This window comes from Melanostigma gelatinosum, assembly GCF_949748355.1.
Source record: "Melanostigma gelatinosum genome assembly, chromosome: 11".
NCBI lineage: Eukaryota > Metazoa > Chordata > Actinopteri > Perciformes > Zoarcidae > Melanostigma > Melanostigma gelatinosum.
In genome coordinates, this window is record NC_136644.1 from 12,423,066 (window position 1) to 12,439,276 (window position 16,211).

General features: G+C 40.1%; 1 protein-coding gene across 1 annotated transcript in view; it reads left to right on the forward strand.

Moving 5' to 3' along the window:
- Window positions 1–1,439: 1,439 nt before the first annotated feature.
- tenm3 (teneurin transmembrane protein 3) overlaps window positions 1,440–16,211 on the forward strand; it is a 203,763-nt gene continuing 188,991 nt past the window's right edge. The window contains exon 1 of the mRNA XM_079279453.1: window positions 1,440–1,656. The gene's annotated coding sequence lies outside the window, so the exon portion shown is untranslated. The remainder of the gene's footprint in view (window positions 1,657–16,211) is intronic.

Sequence of the window (16,211 nt, forward strand, 5' to 3'; positions counted from 1 at the left end):
GTATAACAACAGAAATGATTGAACTTTAATTTCCATACACCAGATTTAACATAAGTTTACTTATTCAGCTGTAACATTTATACGGTGGTGTAATTTATTCTCACAATGCATTCAAGTGATCTACAGTGAGTAATTAAATATCACTTGGAGTATATATTTTAAATACATATTTTTCAGATTATTCTGCAAGAAGGGATTCAGATTATCTCACAGAAATACACCAAGCTGCAGCCGCACTGTCGGCTCAGGAACACACTCAGTGATTGTTACACAAAGCACACACACGTCACACAGCTTTGCTTTGTTGGTTGCACTCACACTGTCATCTCTAAACACACACACACACACACACACACACACACATATCTGCACAAACACTACTCCACTAGAATATTTGACTATACTTGCTCTGTTAGATTATTTGTAGTTATTTAAATCAAAAGGTCAGATTACAATTTCAATGACAAAACATGACAAAAAATGTGGACCTCTGCATGTGTGTGTGTGTGTGTGTGTTTGTGTGTTTGTGTGTATGTCTGCTGCTGAGTCCCTTTTAGTGGAACCAATCACCGTCCTCTTTCTCTCTCAGTACCTTTGGTTTATACAGCTGCCCCAAAACCTAACTGTGCGCACACACACAACATACACACACACACACACTCCACATAATTGTGTGAGTGCGTATGTGTGTGAGTTTGTGAGAGCGAGAGAAAGAGAGAGATCATGTTTGAGCGGCTGAGAGGTGTAGTTTCTGTGCTATGAATACATATGCGGTCGGGAAATCGGGGAGATCACAGCAAAAGAATGAACAGAGGGGGGAGAGAGAGGGGGAGAGGGAGAAAGAAAGAGAGGAGTGCCTCTCGCCCCAGCACTCCTCCTCTCCTCACATCTACACCTCCAGCCTCCAAACGCCCAAACCCCGCCCAGCCCTCCCTCCGCTCATTTCCCCCTCTCACTCTTCTCTCTCTCTCTTTCTCTCGCTCTCACTCACCCCCCTCTGTGTCAACCAATCCCATTTTCCCCTCCGCTCCCCCTGGCCTCATGGCTCCGCCTCCCTCCTCGCTCAACCAGCAAGAGAGCTTCAAGCTTGCAGAAGCAAAGAGGGGGGGGGGGGGAAAGAGAGAGGCAGGCAGACACACAGCAGAGGTGGCAGAGGCAGACGAGGAGACGGTGCTCACACACACACACACACACTAAGAGAGGCAGCGGCAGGCAGGCAGAGACAGAAAGGAACCAGAGTAGAGAATAAAGGAGGGGAATTCTGCATTTTCTTTAACTGACAGAGACGAGGAAAAATAAGGGAATCAGAGGAGAGAGTTGCTTTCGTCTCCATCGTGTTTCCATCTCCATCTCTCACTTGGAGCGCAGAGGCTGCATGAGAAGAAGTGAGAGAAAAAGACGAAGGCAGTCCCACAGATAGAGAAAGAGAGAGTTGAGAACAAACCTCAGAAAGCAGGGACTGGTGCTCTGTATCCCCTCACCAAAGAAGAGAGAGGGAAAAAGTGAGGGGAAGACAGAGACGGGGGTGTCTTATTATTTTTCCCGTCAGCAGCAGGACGACTCCGAGTGTTCATGCGCGCCTGAAAGGATCCTATGTGTTTTTTGGGAGCATTAACCCTTCAAGCCGGGCGACACTGGAGTACTCACACAGACAAGGTAATAGAACACTGAGTTTTTTTGCCTTTTCTTCTCTTCAAGATGCACAATGTGACGTGTGTGTGTGTGTGTGTGTGTGTGTGCGTGTGCGTGCATGCCTCGGGAAATTGCTTGGTCTCTAGTCAATTCCCTCTCGTTGTGTGAATTCACTGACTGAATGTGAACTCACAGTCAATCAATGTGTGTGTGTTAAAATAGTGCCTCGTGTGTGTCTGGGGCCTCGTGGTTTGATTTGGTGAGAAAGTGGCAAGAGAGGTAGAGGGAAAGTCCGTCTTTGCATCGGAGCCAGGCACTGTGTATTTCTTCTTGCTCTATTTTCCTTTTCCTTCTCTCTCGTTTTGCTCCCTTTTCACATTCTCATCTTTCTCTTATTCTTTTATTTTCGCCCTAAAATATATTAGTTTTCTTTATCCACTGCCTGTTCTCTCTTTTGTCCCTTTTCCCCTTTTTGTCGGAGTCTTGGCCGTGGTCACACTTTCCGAAGTCAAGACTATCAGGTCAAATCAAGCGGCAAGTTACTCAGTAAGCCGACTGCCAGCCATTCAGGCAGTCAAGCAAGCAGTCATTTTATTTGTATACGTTTTATTATTGCACTCACTCAGTCTCCTACTAGTCCTCACGCCAACCAGTAATTCACTATTTCAGCTCGGATTCATCAAAATCACTGTCAGCTTCTTCTTTAGTAAGTAGCAAAGGCTGCCAATCAATCAACTTGCATTTCTGTGCTACACACACACACACACACACACACATATAAATATTTCAGTGGTTAATCATAAAGTAAGCATTAGCCTGAAGGTCTGGTTTTGATTTTGAGGCCATTACGTATGTAGGGGCAATATTCAAAGGGAATGGAGATGGGGAATATTACCTTAATTAGGGTTCCAATCAATGTGGAGCACATAATGAGAAACATTCAGGACAAACTGCTGTCAATCATAGTTGTTGGCAAAGTTACCAAAGACGTTTCAGCCCCTAGATGTCTCCTTGTTACCAGTGTTGGATCTCTTTTTTTCAGATCGCTTCCTCCTTATCCAGAGTAGACATGTTGCCTGTTCTTGCTCTTCGTCCTGCTGTCACGGCTTGTAATGTGCTGGGAAGAAAGAAGAGGGTTCAGAACTCCGTTCAGTCGACCCTAACCCCATAATGCCAAATAATAACTTTCATCAGTTTGATATTGAGAAGGAACAAATGGAACTTAGAATGGACTCTGATGTTGCACAAGAATATAAAAAACTATAATAATATCAATAATGATAATAATAATAATTACAATTTAATAGAATACAATGGATGGTGAACTATGACGTTAAGAAGCAGCCTGCACTTATATAAATAGTTTAGAAAAAGTTGAAATGTTTCTAATTTATTTATTCTTGTTTAACTCGAACTTGATGCGACATACAATGATGTCTAGTTTGAATTTATACTTCATTTATTTTATTTATAACATTCATGCAAAGCATTTTAATTATATTCTGTAATTCAAAAAGCGTAAACTGCATCCCCGTTATCGTTTTTTCTCTTGGCAGACATTTGTATATTTAGGATTACTTTGAAATTATCACACTTTTTATAAAAATTCACTTCACTGTTGCTTTTACCTTTTAGCTCAATGATTCTCAATGTGGGGTTCGGGGACCCCCAGGGGACCATGGCTATCTGCCATTTAAATTATCATGATATGAAAAATGTATGTATATATATATACAAAAAAAATTATAAATTAGTTACGGGTATATATATATATAACTACTGTAGTTGTATTTGATGTTTTACTTTATATAAATATATATGCGGGTATATATATATATATATATATATATATATATATATATATATATATATATATATATATATATATATACATATATATATATATATATATATATATATATATATAACAAATACAAATTATTTATTGTTTGCTATGTTAATGTTTAAATCTATAACACAGGCAATAGCATATTCCAGGCCTGAAGTCTTGGAAACAGTAATTGAAATGTGCCTCACAAATACCTGTATAACAGAGTACATATGTGCTTCAGTGTAGATTGACTGAGAACAATCTGTGTTGGTTCAACAAATAATGTCCAGGCAGATGTCACATAATGTTACGTTTGGGGTAACGTCACACTCCGGCCTTTTCTTCTTCTTTGTAATGTACACACAGATGTTTCTGATAATCATAAACAGTTCCCTCAAACACATGGAGAAGTCTTTATTGGTAAATATGTGTAGGAACCCGGTTTAAAGTTCCTAGATTACGGTCTTGTCTAACAAATCTCTAACTCTTAGAATCTGCAGATGTGTTTAATACATGTCTAATAATTTACATTACATTCATCTTGTGTTTTTCCCATAACTAAAACTATAGAAGTATAACAAAGACTAATTCAAATTATTCCAAGGGACATACATGGAGAGGCCCCAGGTATATTCTCTACCTTGTAAACAAAAGAGAAGCTCAGCTCCAGCTGATGGAGACGGGTCGGCCCACCGCTCGGTGCTCTAAAGCGGGGCTTTGTGACTCAGTAGACATTCGTTCTCTTCAATCTCCACATTGTGACACCTGGAGACAGTTTTGATGTCATGTCGTATCGGTACCTCACAGCTATATAGTATTTAAATGAGAAGAGCACATTTGTCTTCCATTTCTTGTGTAATATTCATATATTATATTTTTATTGTATCTAACAAATTATCTGCACCACAAAAATACAAATACATTCTGCTGTCTAATGAGTACTGATAAAAACATCTGTCATTGGTTGATTAAATGACATTTCCTTTTCTTAGAACTGAATGAATGAAAACGATGATTAAGTTGAAATAGGAATACGTTTAGAACCTTGCTGTCTGTCACTTTGAAGGAACTGGGTACATTGAATTTAACCCAGTAAAATAAGGGTTAACCCAGGAAAGCATCAGCACATCTAAAGTGACTTTCTGACAATTTAACGCTTCTGCTTTTAGCCTTGTGTATTTTGAAAGGCGTGTGTGTGTGTGTGTGTGTGTGTGTGTGTGTGTGTGTGTGTGTGTGTGTGTGTGTGTGTGTGGTGAGGGTTAGGGTGGCTGGACTGTGTTCTGCTGCTCAGACACAGAAAGAGAAGACGGGCTTTAGCTTTTTGCCTAATCGCTTCCAGACACCGAGATTTGCATTCCATTACTTTCTCCGTGTGTGTGTGTGTGTCTCTCTCTCTTTCTCTCTCTTTCAGTCTTCTCCTCTTACTGCCCCCCCCCCCCACACACTGTTACCCTTTCAATTAGAAACATACATTTCGAGACACTCCTAAAAAAATGTGCGTGCAAGTTACGAAGCAAAAGAGAAAGCCAGTGATGGATGAAAGGAATTAAACTGTCACAGTGAGAGGAAAAGATCTTCAAAACGCCGGTGGATGGACGGATCGTAAAGAAGACGGTGGTAGAGGCAAGAACATGTGTCACTGATTAAGATTCCAGTGGCCCTATTCGGAATGATCAGACGTCAGAGCGAGAATTAAGGGGCTATAAAATGATATATCCTTTTCATGTTGAATCCATATCCATTCTACACAAAAGGTCAAATGTCAATTCTGCAAACATATTTGCTTCTATTTGCTCACATATGTGTCTAAAAGGGATGTTTTGCTCAAATGTGTGTGAGCAGAAAGCAAAAGCCAGGTGCTGATGCTGTGATGATGTCACAAAGTAAAGTAGTGGAATTATTTTCGGAGCATTACGGCAGTTGATACTAACAGATGCTGTGTGTGGTACGAGACCTACAGAGATGCTGATTTGTAATGGTGCATGTGTGTGGTGTAGAATAACATGATAAGTGGCGGAGCTTTTGTCTCAAGTCCTTATGAATGTGACTAATTACATTCTACTGGATATATATGACAGGTTTGTCAAGGTGAATTTTTTTGTGCACATATACGGGCTCTTTCTGCTCCTCTGGAATGTTTTGGTGGATTAGGCGGACTGTGAGCTTCAGACCAACCACTGTGAGAGAAAATGCAGTCAGCCAACCAGCACAGACAGCTGCTGCATTCCACTGGTGCAATGGAACACCAAAAAAGTCTAATTTGGTAAAGTTAGTAAGCTGCAGCATATTAAGGAAGTTTTGAACTGTGCCATTATGGATGACCTGAACTTGTTGTGGTGTTCAAACGACAGAAGGCCTCATTATAAAACGAATGCGATTTCAGAATGATCATAGTCACAGCGGGATAGAAAATGGGTATAGTCTATGACTTGCTGTCATGACAACTGAGTAATATTATCTAATTATACTGTGGAAACAAAGAAGCTTTCATTTGAATAGATGTAATAATTGTTAGGCAATAACTGCTGGGAGACACCCGAGGTGTATAGATGGAACATAATAGATATCGCTATGAAACTTTCCCAGGTGATCACTAACAACAACACATTTATTTTTTGTATTACACGTTTTCTGAAAAATGATGTTTAAATATGCAAATAGGCCCTTATCGTCACATCAAATATGTACTAAGATGCATACATTTCCAGAACGGAAATCTGAACATTGGATAAAGGCAGGTTCAAAATACTCAACTCCATAAATCAGAAGATACTTTTGCTCCCATGTTTTTATTAATAAAATGTATAAATTAGGCTATGAATGATATATGAACAAACCTTTAAAAAACTTCAGAATATAGATAGGAACCAAACTGGAAAGTTTGGTGGATGTTAGTGCTCGTCTTTTTTAGAGAAAACAGCCTCTAGTCTAAAGAGATGTTGTGTTACATGACATACATTTTGAAGACACGACAGGTGAATGGGGTAAAAAACAAAAAAACATATATATCACCATGAAATGCCATTAGTTACATTAAGAAAATGATTGCTTGTATTATGTTCAGAAATGGTATGTTCAAACGAGGTCCAAATGAGGCATTATCTAAACTTGAAATTGACAAAGTGTAGTGAAATAAACAAATGGTGTCTCTTATTAATTTCTGCATGTAGCGTATTTGGGTACATTTGATGCAGATGATCCACTAGTGCAACAGACATAATAGACTATTTCCTTTTAATGGCAATAACGGGCCAATTTTAAATTCATACATCTAGCTACAGTTCTCCCATATGTTCATGTGTGTTTCTACTAAATACAACAGTGTCAGTTGGAGGGTCCACCTTATGGAGAAAGAAATGCAGAAGCACAGATGTTTGAGAATAAAAAGCAACAAAAATGTATCCACACTGCATCACATTTACCCTTCGGTACGTTACCACCAATGGAAACTAGACCCGAGTGCCACTGCAGTTTGAATATACGTATCTGTACCAGCTGTCATTATTGTATATCAGTATTATTATCAATATGGTGTGTCCGTTTATATGCAAGTAAAGTGTTACTTTTGATTGGATTCATGATGGAATTAGTTATTTTCTAGATGTTTGTTGTCCTCAGAAGGACAACAAGTGGAAGGGACTGTGAGTGTGTTCCTTTAAGTTTCAGCCTGTTGACGTGTAGTTTGGCCCACAGTGTTTCAGATGAGGATTTTCTTTCTCTGCAGGTTTATGAGATTATAATAGATGTATTTGCAGATTAAAGGAGACAGTGTGTGTGTGTGTGTGTGTGTGAAGGACTGACCGCTGGGGCAGACAATGTGACCAGCCAACCATTATATGACCTGCTGGATCCCACCACTGCTGCAGTTGGAAGCTACACACACACACACTGGCATTTACTGCACGGATATGTGCACATTCACATGAGCAACCATGTGTGGCCTGCAGGAACACACACATTGTCCCAGTGTTTCTGGTCCATGTTTGAGAGAGAGAGAGAGTCTTAAGAGATTCATCCTGCTTTAAAGGAACTTGACTTATCTCCTCAATATCTCTTCCCTGCACTTTTCTTTTGTTTATCTTCACCACCACCACCCATCGCGCTGTATGTCTCTCTGTCTCTCCACAAATAGAGCACTATCTCCTAGCAACAAGGCCCTTGCGAGTGATGTATAAAATAGATTGGGTGTCTGCGATATAGGGGCCTGTGTGCGTGTGTGTGTGTGTGAGTGTGTGTATTTATGTTTCAAAGCTAGAAAGATGATGAAAGTCATCAGAGGAAGGACATCACTGTGAAACAGGAGTCAAGCAACGAATGTTAGGCAGTTGCTTGCCTTTGCAAGTATAGTTATGTGTTTCTGTGTGTGTGTGTGTGTGTGTGTGTGTGTGTGTGTGTGTGTGTGTGTGTGTGTGTGTGTGTGTGTGTGTGTGTGTGCGTGTGTGTGTGTGTGCGTCTGTTGTAATTTTCCTGATGGACTGCATTACTCTAGATGGGGCTATTACTCAGAAAATACAAAGTTTAAATTATTCCTAAAATGCCCTGTACAATACACACACACACACACACACACACACACACACACATTCACAGTGATGTGCTGTATAAAATTATTCTTAGCTAAGCATACTTGAACAGACACAAAGACTTACTTATAGTTCACACACAACACTCAATAGGGGCGGCACAGAGGGTCCAGCTCATTTATGTTTTTTTCACAATATTTTTCTTTTATTATTTTCCACGACATACAGGTGCATTTACAGTTAATTTATCATACGAGCATAGCAGTAATGTGTCTTTATTGTGGGGTGTTTGTGTGCCTTTGCTGCTGTGTGAATGAGTGTGTGCATGTTAGTGGGAATTTATATACGTGTGTGATGAACCTCGTACGTGTCTGAAAGTATTCCACTTTGTGTCTGCGTATTGTTGTGTATGTGTGTTTGTCAGACAGCTCCCCGAGAGAGAGCACAGCGCCATCCCTCCTTATCACTAATTCAAAAGGACAAATTGAAAAAAAAATAACTTTCTGCTTCTCATTTCAGGAGTGAAGACAAATCAAAAGAAGCAGTCAGAGCATTCACATTATTATGAATCATATTGTGGAAGGAGGTGCGTGTCAGGTCCATAACGCAGAAATTATTTTACACATAAAGAATGAGGTGACCACAGGTACTATTACTCAACAGAGGCATTAGTTAGGTCAGTGGTTCTCAAACTTTTTCTGTCGCGCCCCACTTTGGAGGAAGAAAAATGTTCATGCCCCACCGCCCCAACAAAATTGTAACAAAATGGTCTACGTTGAATTTTTATTGAAACAACATTTTGTGACTCCTCCATCTGTGCTTTTTCAAATAATAGAATAAAGAAAATTGCAATCACTTTTAAGTAAACCAGATTGTTCCATCAGACAAAAACAAATAAAATGTGCAATCACTTTGTTCGAACAATGCAAATAAAGTTCTATCTGTGCAAAAAATAACTACAATTTGGCAAAAAAATTATTGCAATTGGCTGCAATTGACCTGTTTTGCACTAAACATCTTTTCAAGATAAGAATAAAGTGCAACCTGTGAAAAACTAAACAAAACAAGTTGCACACTATCCGCAGCTAGTTTTCAGACATAAAACACAGACTGGTCTCTCCTCATCTACCGCTTTCACTGTGAAACCCAGAGCAAGATCATCATATTTTCTTCTTGGCTGCTTGCTGTTCGTCTCGGATGCATCGCTTGCGGTTGCTTTTCTGTTCCCGCCTGCCAAATGTCTCTTCATTTGGAAAACTAAGCCACACATGTGAGTCGCCAAGGATCATGGCCGTCGCGCATGCGCAAATGTAACCTGTTAACGGTGTAACGTAAACATTTACACGAAAGTACAGCCATTTCACCATGTATTTATTAATTACTTAAAATTATTCTTTTTTTTCCCTTTTTTTTTAAATACAAAAATTCTGCATTTCCCCCTGAGCCCCACCTGTAATACCACCGCGCTAGTTAGGGGAACTATTCAGGACTTGTGTGCTGCAGAAAGATTTTCATGTTATGCACCACCGGCCATGTGAAATTCCTATGTGCAACATACGTTGGCAATAAACGGTTCTGATTCTGATTTAACATGTGAAAGTAGGAAGAAGCAGCAAAATATAAACTTGGGCTGCGCATGATTGGTTTTTTTTTTATCGATCTATATACAAATTAAATTTACACAACTTCAATGAAATGGTTAATTGCTTTTTAGAATTGTTCCCAATTTTTGGCAGAAAAAACCCTTCATTTTTTTCATACTGTCTGTATTCTCCCTCTGTCTCAAATGTACTTTTAGCGCCTGTCTCTTTAAGGCTTCCCTCTCAAAAAAAGCCCAGTCTGCTCTGATTGGCCAGCGTGTTTGGTCTAAGTATCTGCGCTGTGACCTCCGCAGAGCGCCGCTCACCGTGTGTGTCAGCTACACGGGGTTTAGCAGCATTTCAGCGCGTCACTGTATAGTTGTGACGACACAACCTTACACAAGTCCTGACGGCTCGATTAATCTCACAGTTTCTGATTACTGGCTGTGTACTTTTCTCCAGGGATTGAGCGTTTGGATACTTTCACAGTATTTATATATCACCTAGACCTGCTTTATAATCCAAAAAGACATGGAAATCTCACTTTATACGATATGGGACTTTTTACACTTGATGCTTTCAATTGAATAATAATGATAACATTCTTAAAAATACGAACATATTAATAATGGTGATAATAACAATACATTTAACATTGTGTATTTCGTTCAATTACCTTGTAAGAACAGCTTAATGGTCACTCTGTTTGTAGTGCGTCACAATACATTAAAACAAGTAAAAGTAATGAGTTTAACAAATGTGTAGTGAATGAGTTATGCTTGTGTTTGTGGAAACATGTTTCATGTAATTGTCTACTTACGAGCTGAATATATATGTTCCCACTGAGGACAGTAAGAATAAGATAAACGGCAACCTTTGTGTATCGAGTTCATCTCGCTGAGTTCCTGAGCCACAACAGTTCTTGACTTTTCTTTTTTCTCCACTTTTCCCACATATAAGTCCTATCATTATCATTCTTATCACTCATTTCCACTTTATCACTTCCTGTAGAAGTGAATGGAGAGTAAAAAAAGAGAGAGCGGGAAGATTCAGACTAGTTTACACAAGGCCAAGAGAAAAAAGAGAGGGAGCTGGTTGAGTGTGAGGTACTCGCTGACTAAGTGTTTCTTATCAGAGACTGAGTCCAGATGGTTTGCAAGCACACCTCCTCTTCTTCCTCTCTCTCTCTCGACCTCTCCCCATCCTCCTTACTCCTTACTACTCTCCCTATTTCCTCCATCTCTTCACACTTGTAATCCCTTTCTTCCTTTGCATGGAGAATTCCAGTGTGACCTCCATGATATAAATTGTGCACCACCTTAGATAAACGCTGACCATGTCTGTGATAATAAAGCCTTTTTCCAAAGAGCTGCACTCACTGGATCACTGTCAGCTGCAATTACAATTACGTCATGACAGCCCTGTAGAGGCCCAGCTGCACGTTGGGAGTCCAGTCTTTGTGAAAATGATGTGAGTGAATCTCCTAGTTGACTGCAGTTTTGGCTGCATTTTTGAGTATTTGCCATACCCCAAAACTCACCAAATTTGGCACACTTGTCAGGCCTGGTGAAAATAGGCTTCTGATATAGGTTGCATATTTGTATGTAAAAATATGGATCTCTAGCGCCCCCTAGAAGTTGGACCGGCGACGCCCCTCGGCCAGTATGTCCGATTGACCTGAAATTCGACACACACATGTCCAACTCCGCTAGCTCCACAAAAAAGCCTCTCACACCCCTAAACTCCGCCTGCCGAGATTTTCCGCCATCTTGAACTTTGTGAAAAACTCATTTTTGCAAACTCCTCCTACACACTTCTGATTGCTACCAAATTTGCTGTGGAGCATTAGTGGATAGAGATCATCTACAATCATTTAAAGCTTGTTGATATCTCATTGTGGAAGATATGGACCAATACACTTATTAGGGGCGTGGCTTGTATATCAATACACCTAACTTCAAAATAATTTTTCCAAAAATCACCAAATTTTCTGTATATGTGCACCTTGCATGGTAGAACATACCCTACAATTTTCATTTCATTCAACCACTAGGGGGCGCTACAGTGATTCACCCATTTTCTGCTTTTTTGTCATTTTTCATCGTTTTCTGCCTTTGTACTTTAACAAACAATCAACACACAATGAAAGTTTCTCGTAGTAGCTTTAAAACAGTTATCCTGTAAATAATTGTTCTTTACTGTTCCATTTTATTATATAATGCTCGTGTTTGCCTCACACTGACAACCTGAGAAAACCCACCATTAAGTTTCTTTTCAGTTTCACCCTGAAAAAAACCTTCATATCTAAATTCAAAATCCCTGTGTATTGTTTAATGATGCGAAAACCCAACGGCACCGATGTTCAAAACTAGATTTTACAAATACTTAAAACTTCGAAGTTAATATTATTAGTAGTAATATTACAGAAATGAGTTGATAACTGAAGAGAAAAATAGTAGCAAATTGGCGGAAAATGGTAACATTCCAAAGTAGCACTAATAAATATTAACTTCTACAATGCACTCACTCACTCACACACACACACACAGTGGCCTTGTCTCACTAGCAATGCTCCTTTCGGGTCTTATCTAGCTGCTGAGGGAAATGAAGACAGACGATGTGATGGTAAAATGAACCATGAGCATCTGGAGGTGGTGTGTGTGTGTGGGGGGGGGGGGGTGTGATCACAGAGAGAATGTGTGTGTGTTTACCTGTGCCTGCTTCTTTCCTGGGTGTGTTTCTATTCCTATTGTTGTTGCTCTACTGCTCAGCATCCTGCAGGGAGCCGTCCCGCCTCTTTGTTTCATGATGAAGCCAAATGTTTCAGGCAACTGACGACAAATCTGCTCATTTGTATCGTTCATGTAAATTCATTTTTGAATGAACAGAACTACAGTGAGAAGAGTCTAAAACGCCACAGTTAAAATCAATGTAAAATCAGTGTTGTTTTGAATCTGTTATTGTGATCATCATTATTATTCTGATGATTATGGATGCATTCACTGACAGTTATGTTTTGTGTCTGCAGTGTAGGTGTAAGGATCCTATAGTTTCACTTCTTCTTCTTGTGGAAAGTTAGCACAGCGTTCAGGACGGTGTGGAGCAGCTGTGTCTTCTGACAGATGGATGGATGGGTGGACATACAACATCTCAATAACAGTCTGAAATCCTTGTGTGAACATGTTTGTGTTTCCAGATGCTTTGGTAGCTGATTGACGACCACACACACATACACTCACAGACGCACGCACACACACCATATTCATTCCGGTTTGAAATGAGCGCTTCAACCATTTTTATTTCATTATATTCACATTACATATGTCCTGAGTAACTCAGTGCTTCCCGTAGGTTGAAAATCCAGAGTTCAGCAGCACCTGGGCTTCGTTTACCACCAGTGACTAACATCCAGCAATCCACACCGCTACTTCACAATAAATATTTACTGGAAAAGCCATTTCGTGTATCGCATCTCAAGTGTCGATGTTCATCAAAAACACAGTGCTGCAGTATTTTATTCAAATATATGTATATACAGTAACTTGCATGTAATTGTATTCCACCAAAATACACAGGAAAAATTCAATCAGGATGACTTTCATGTATGCAGTCGCACACACTCAAGGAAAGAGGCGGAGGGATGGGAGAAGAGAGAGGGCCGAAGGGGATGTATAGGAAAATAACGTATGATTTTCTTGTTGTTTATGTTTATTATGATTCATTTTGGGTCATTATACAATAGACACCAGTATTTATGATGTCTGATTTCATCAAAAATGAGAAATCACTCCAAACCAAGTGAAGGGGTATCAGAGAGAGTGATAAGCTGAGTCTGAGTGTGTTTAAAACAATGACAGAGAAGAAGCAACTGCATACAAAGGACACACACACACTTAACCCCATGTCCTTGTTATGTTTACCGCCCCCACCCCCCTACCACTCCCTCCTCCTCCTTTACCCCTCCTCCACTTCTTTCCATCTCTTTTGTTTAGTCATGTCAGGGGCAAGGCAAGTCCGCCATCCCAACAGGCCACGGGGTCAACTTACAGGAAGTGTGTGTGTACGTGTGTGTGTGACCTGCGCTGACATTTGTGGTTTTGTTAATGCAGTGTTGTGGTTCTTTCACCTTAAAGCGGATTGTCGTGGTGATTGATAGACACACATGGCGGCACACACACAGCGGCCAAACGACCGGTTGTTTGAGTGAGAGAGGAGACAATGAGAGATTCTAATCAAAAACTGTTTTTCATTTTGCCACGGTGTGCGTGCTGTTATCTTTCATCAGTTTTGTTTGATCAGCACCATTTCATCTCTCATTTCATCTCTTCATCTCTCTTTTCACTGATTTGTTTTCTGGTTGGATGAAGAACGCCTGACAACCTTGTCTGGTCTCCTTGTCTACTTTCAGGTCTCTCTGTCATTTATGAGAATGCTGTCAGACAACCCTTAGAGAGGGAGCATGAAGGTGTTACATATGAGTTGTATGTGTGGGTGGAGTAAGTAAAAGTGATTTTCCACTTGAGAAAAAAGTAGCATAAGCTTTATATTGTGCACCAGCTGTTTCATGCACAGCGGCCCTACATCTCACACCTTAAAGTGCGAGCTTCTCTCATTCACACAAGCAACAACTTAACATCATTGTAATGCAATGTGACCATCTACATGCCTTGACCAGTGCTGCACTGCTGCAGGAAGTAACTAAGCGTCAGAGCTTAATGCAAAGCAGAGTATGCCAGTGGGGAGCTGAGCACCAATTTGACTACTTCTTGAGCAGTCAAACTGCCGTAACTAATTTACTGCTATCGTGATAGTGGCTTCATATTCGCTTACGACCACTTAATGGCAAAATGCTGTCAAATTCAAAGTAAGTGGTGCATGTGTGAAAGTGGCTTTTGTTTCTCAGGGGATGAATGGAATCATTTCCGATGAAATAATTTTACACACATGCTGCAGGAATGCAACAGGATCAAAACTGAGAACAAACTAAAGAGTTGAGCTGAAAGGCAGCACGGCTGACGCTATGACTTGCTCAGACATCAGACATATGTTGAGTGATTAGTTGGGTCAGCAAATCAAGAATATGAAACAGTACATATATTTGTATGAAGGAACATGTTTGATTATTTCTTGGTTGCAGGCTAAAGTTGCTTCATCGTAAGTGCATCATTTTCTCGGTCTTTCCGCTGTAAGGAGCTGTGAGCTACTGTAAGCAGCTACTGTAGCCCACAGCTACACACCACTGAGCCAACTGGACTCTTCACTGTGTGTGGGAACATTTAGCCTGACTGTGGAGGGCTATTTCAGGACCTAGCCCTGGGCTATACTTTGCAAAATCTCTTGCTCTGCCCTTTTAGCCACAAAGGGAATGGAACCCATAACCTTTGCAGTGCTAGTGCCTTGCTTTTGGGAATAGAACCGCTAGCCTTGTCATTGCTCTAGGATATTGGAGCTTTGACAGTTTTGGACTGTATCCCCCCTGACATTCTGTGAAAGCATTTGAACACCACCAGCAAGTCACTGACACACATACCCATCTCACCTATGGACATTGATAATATTTTATTGGTACCAATTCCATTAACTGTTCCTCTTACCGATCCTTTATTGATTCCCTAATGGATTCCCGATAGATTGTTGAGTGGAAGAAGAGTACAGACTGGCAAGGTTCCAGAATAACTTTTCCCTTCACCATCCCCAAAAATATTTGAATAAAATATTGAGTGTAAATCTTCAAAAATTCTAAATGCTATTATTTTACGTTGTTATTGTCATCTTAAGTGATTATTGATATAAAACACACCAGTCATATGATTAGAGTTAGGACATTTGACGAGGTTGTATCTATTCTATACTGCTGTGATAACATCTCTTTCAAACAACTGTAAAGTTTCTCACCAAAAGTGTTTCAAGATTTCGTTTGAACACATGACAACGTTATAATTTTCCTCCTCCCAATACACATATTTACTGAATAGAGCACGAACGCATCCTAATGTAACTCAATGCAGCCGCCGCTAACCTTAGCAGTTAGCTCAGTTATGGGTCCCCTGAGGTTTATTGGCGCCATTTTTTCTCTTCTGCTCCAGTATCACACAAACCTAAACATGAGACAGCATGCACATCCCGTTATGTCATGGTGCATACGCAACTGTCGGAGAGCATCAACAAGAGTAATAAATACTCACAAAGGCATGCAATTCCTAGGAATCGGACAACTAGGTCTCCACGGGAACCAAGTCTGGTTTCCCATCCCCTTCTGAAATACAAAATACAACTAAATGAAATGTAACAATGTTTGGGAATTACTTACCTTCTCCCCAACACATCCACGTAGAGTAGTGGCTATTTGACAGTCTTAGCAAAAGGGATAGTCTTGACAAACCCTTGTAACTTTGAAGATCAACCTTCTCTAGTATGCTGCTCTTGCAAGAGCACTTACAAGGAACGACTTAAATCGGTAAGTGTTTTTGATCAAACAGTGTTCGTCAAGTCAACACTTAATAACGCCTCTTCAACAATCATAGAATAGTGCCCTCCCTGGAAGAATATTCCCATTTTTAAATCACAGTCTATGTATTATGTAAGGGCTTCCTCATTATATACAGTGTCTGGTCTCTTTTGTCCAATCCTATTCATGGTAACTGT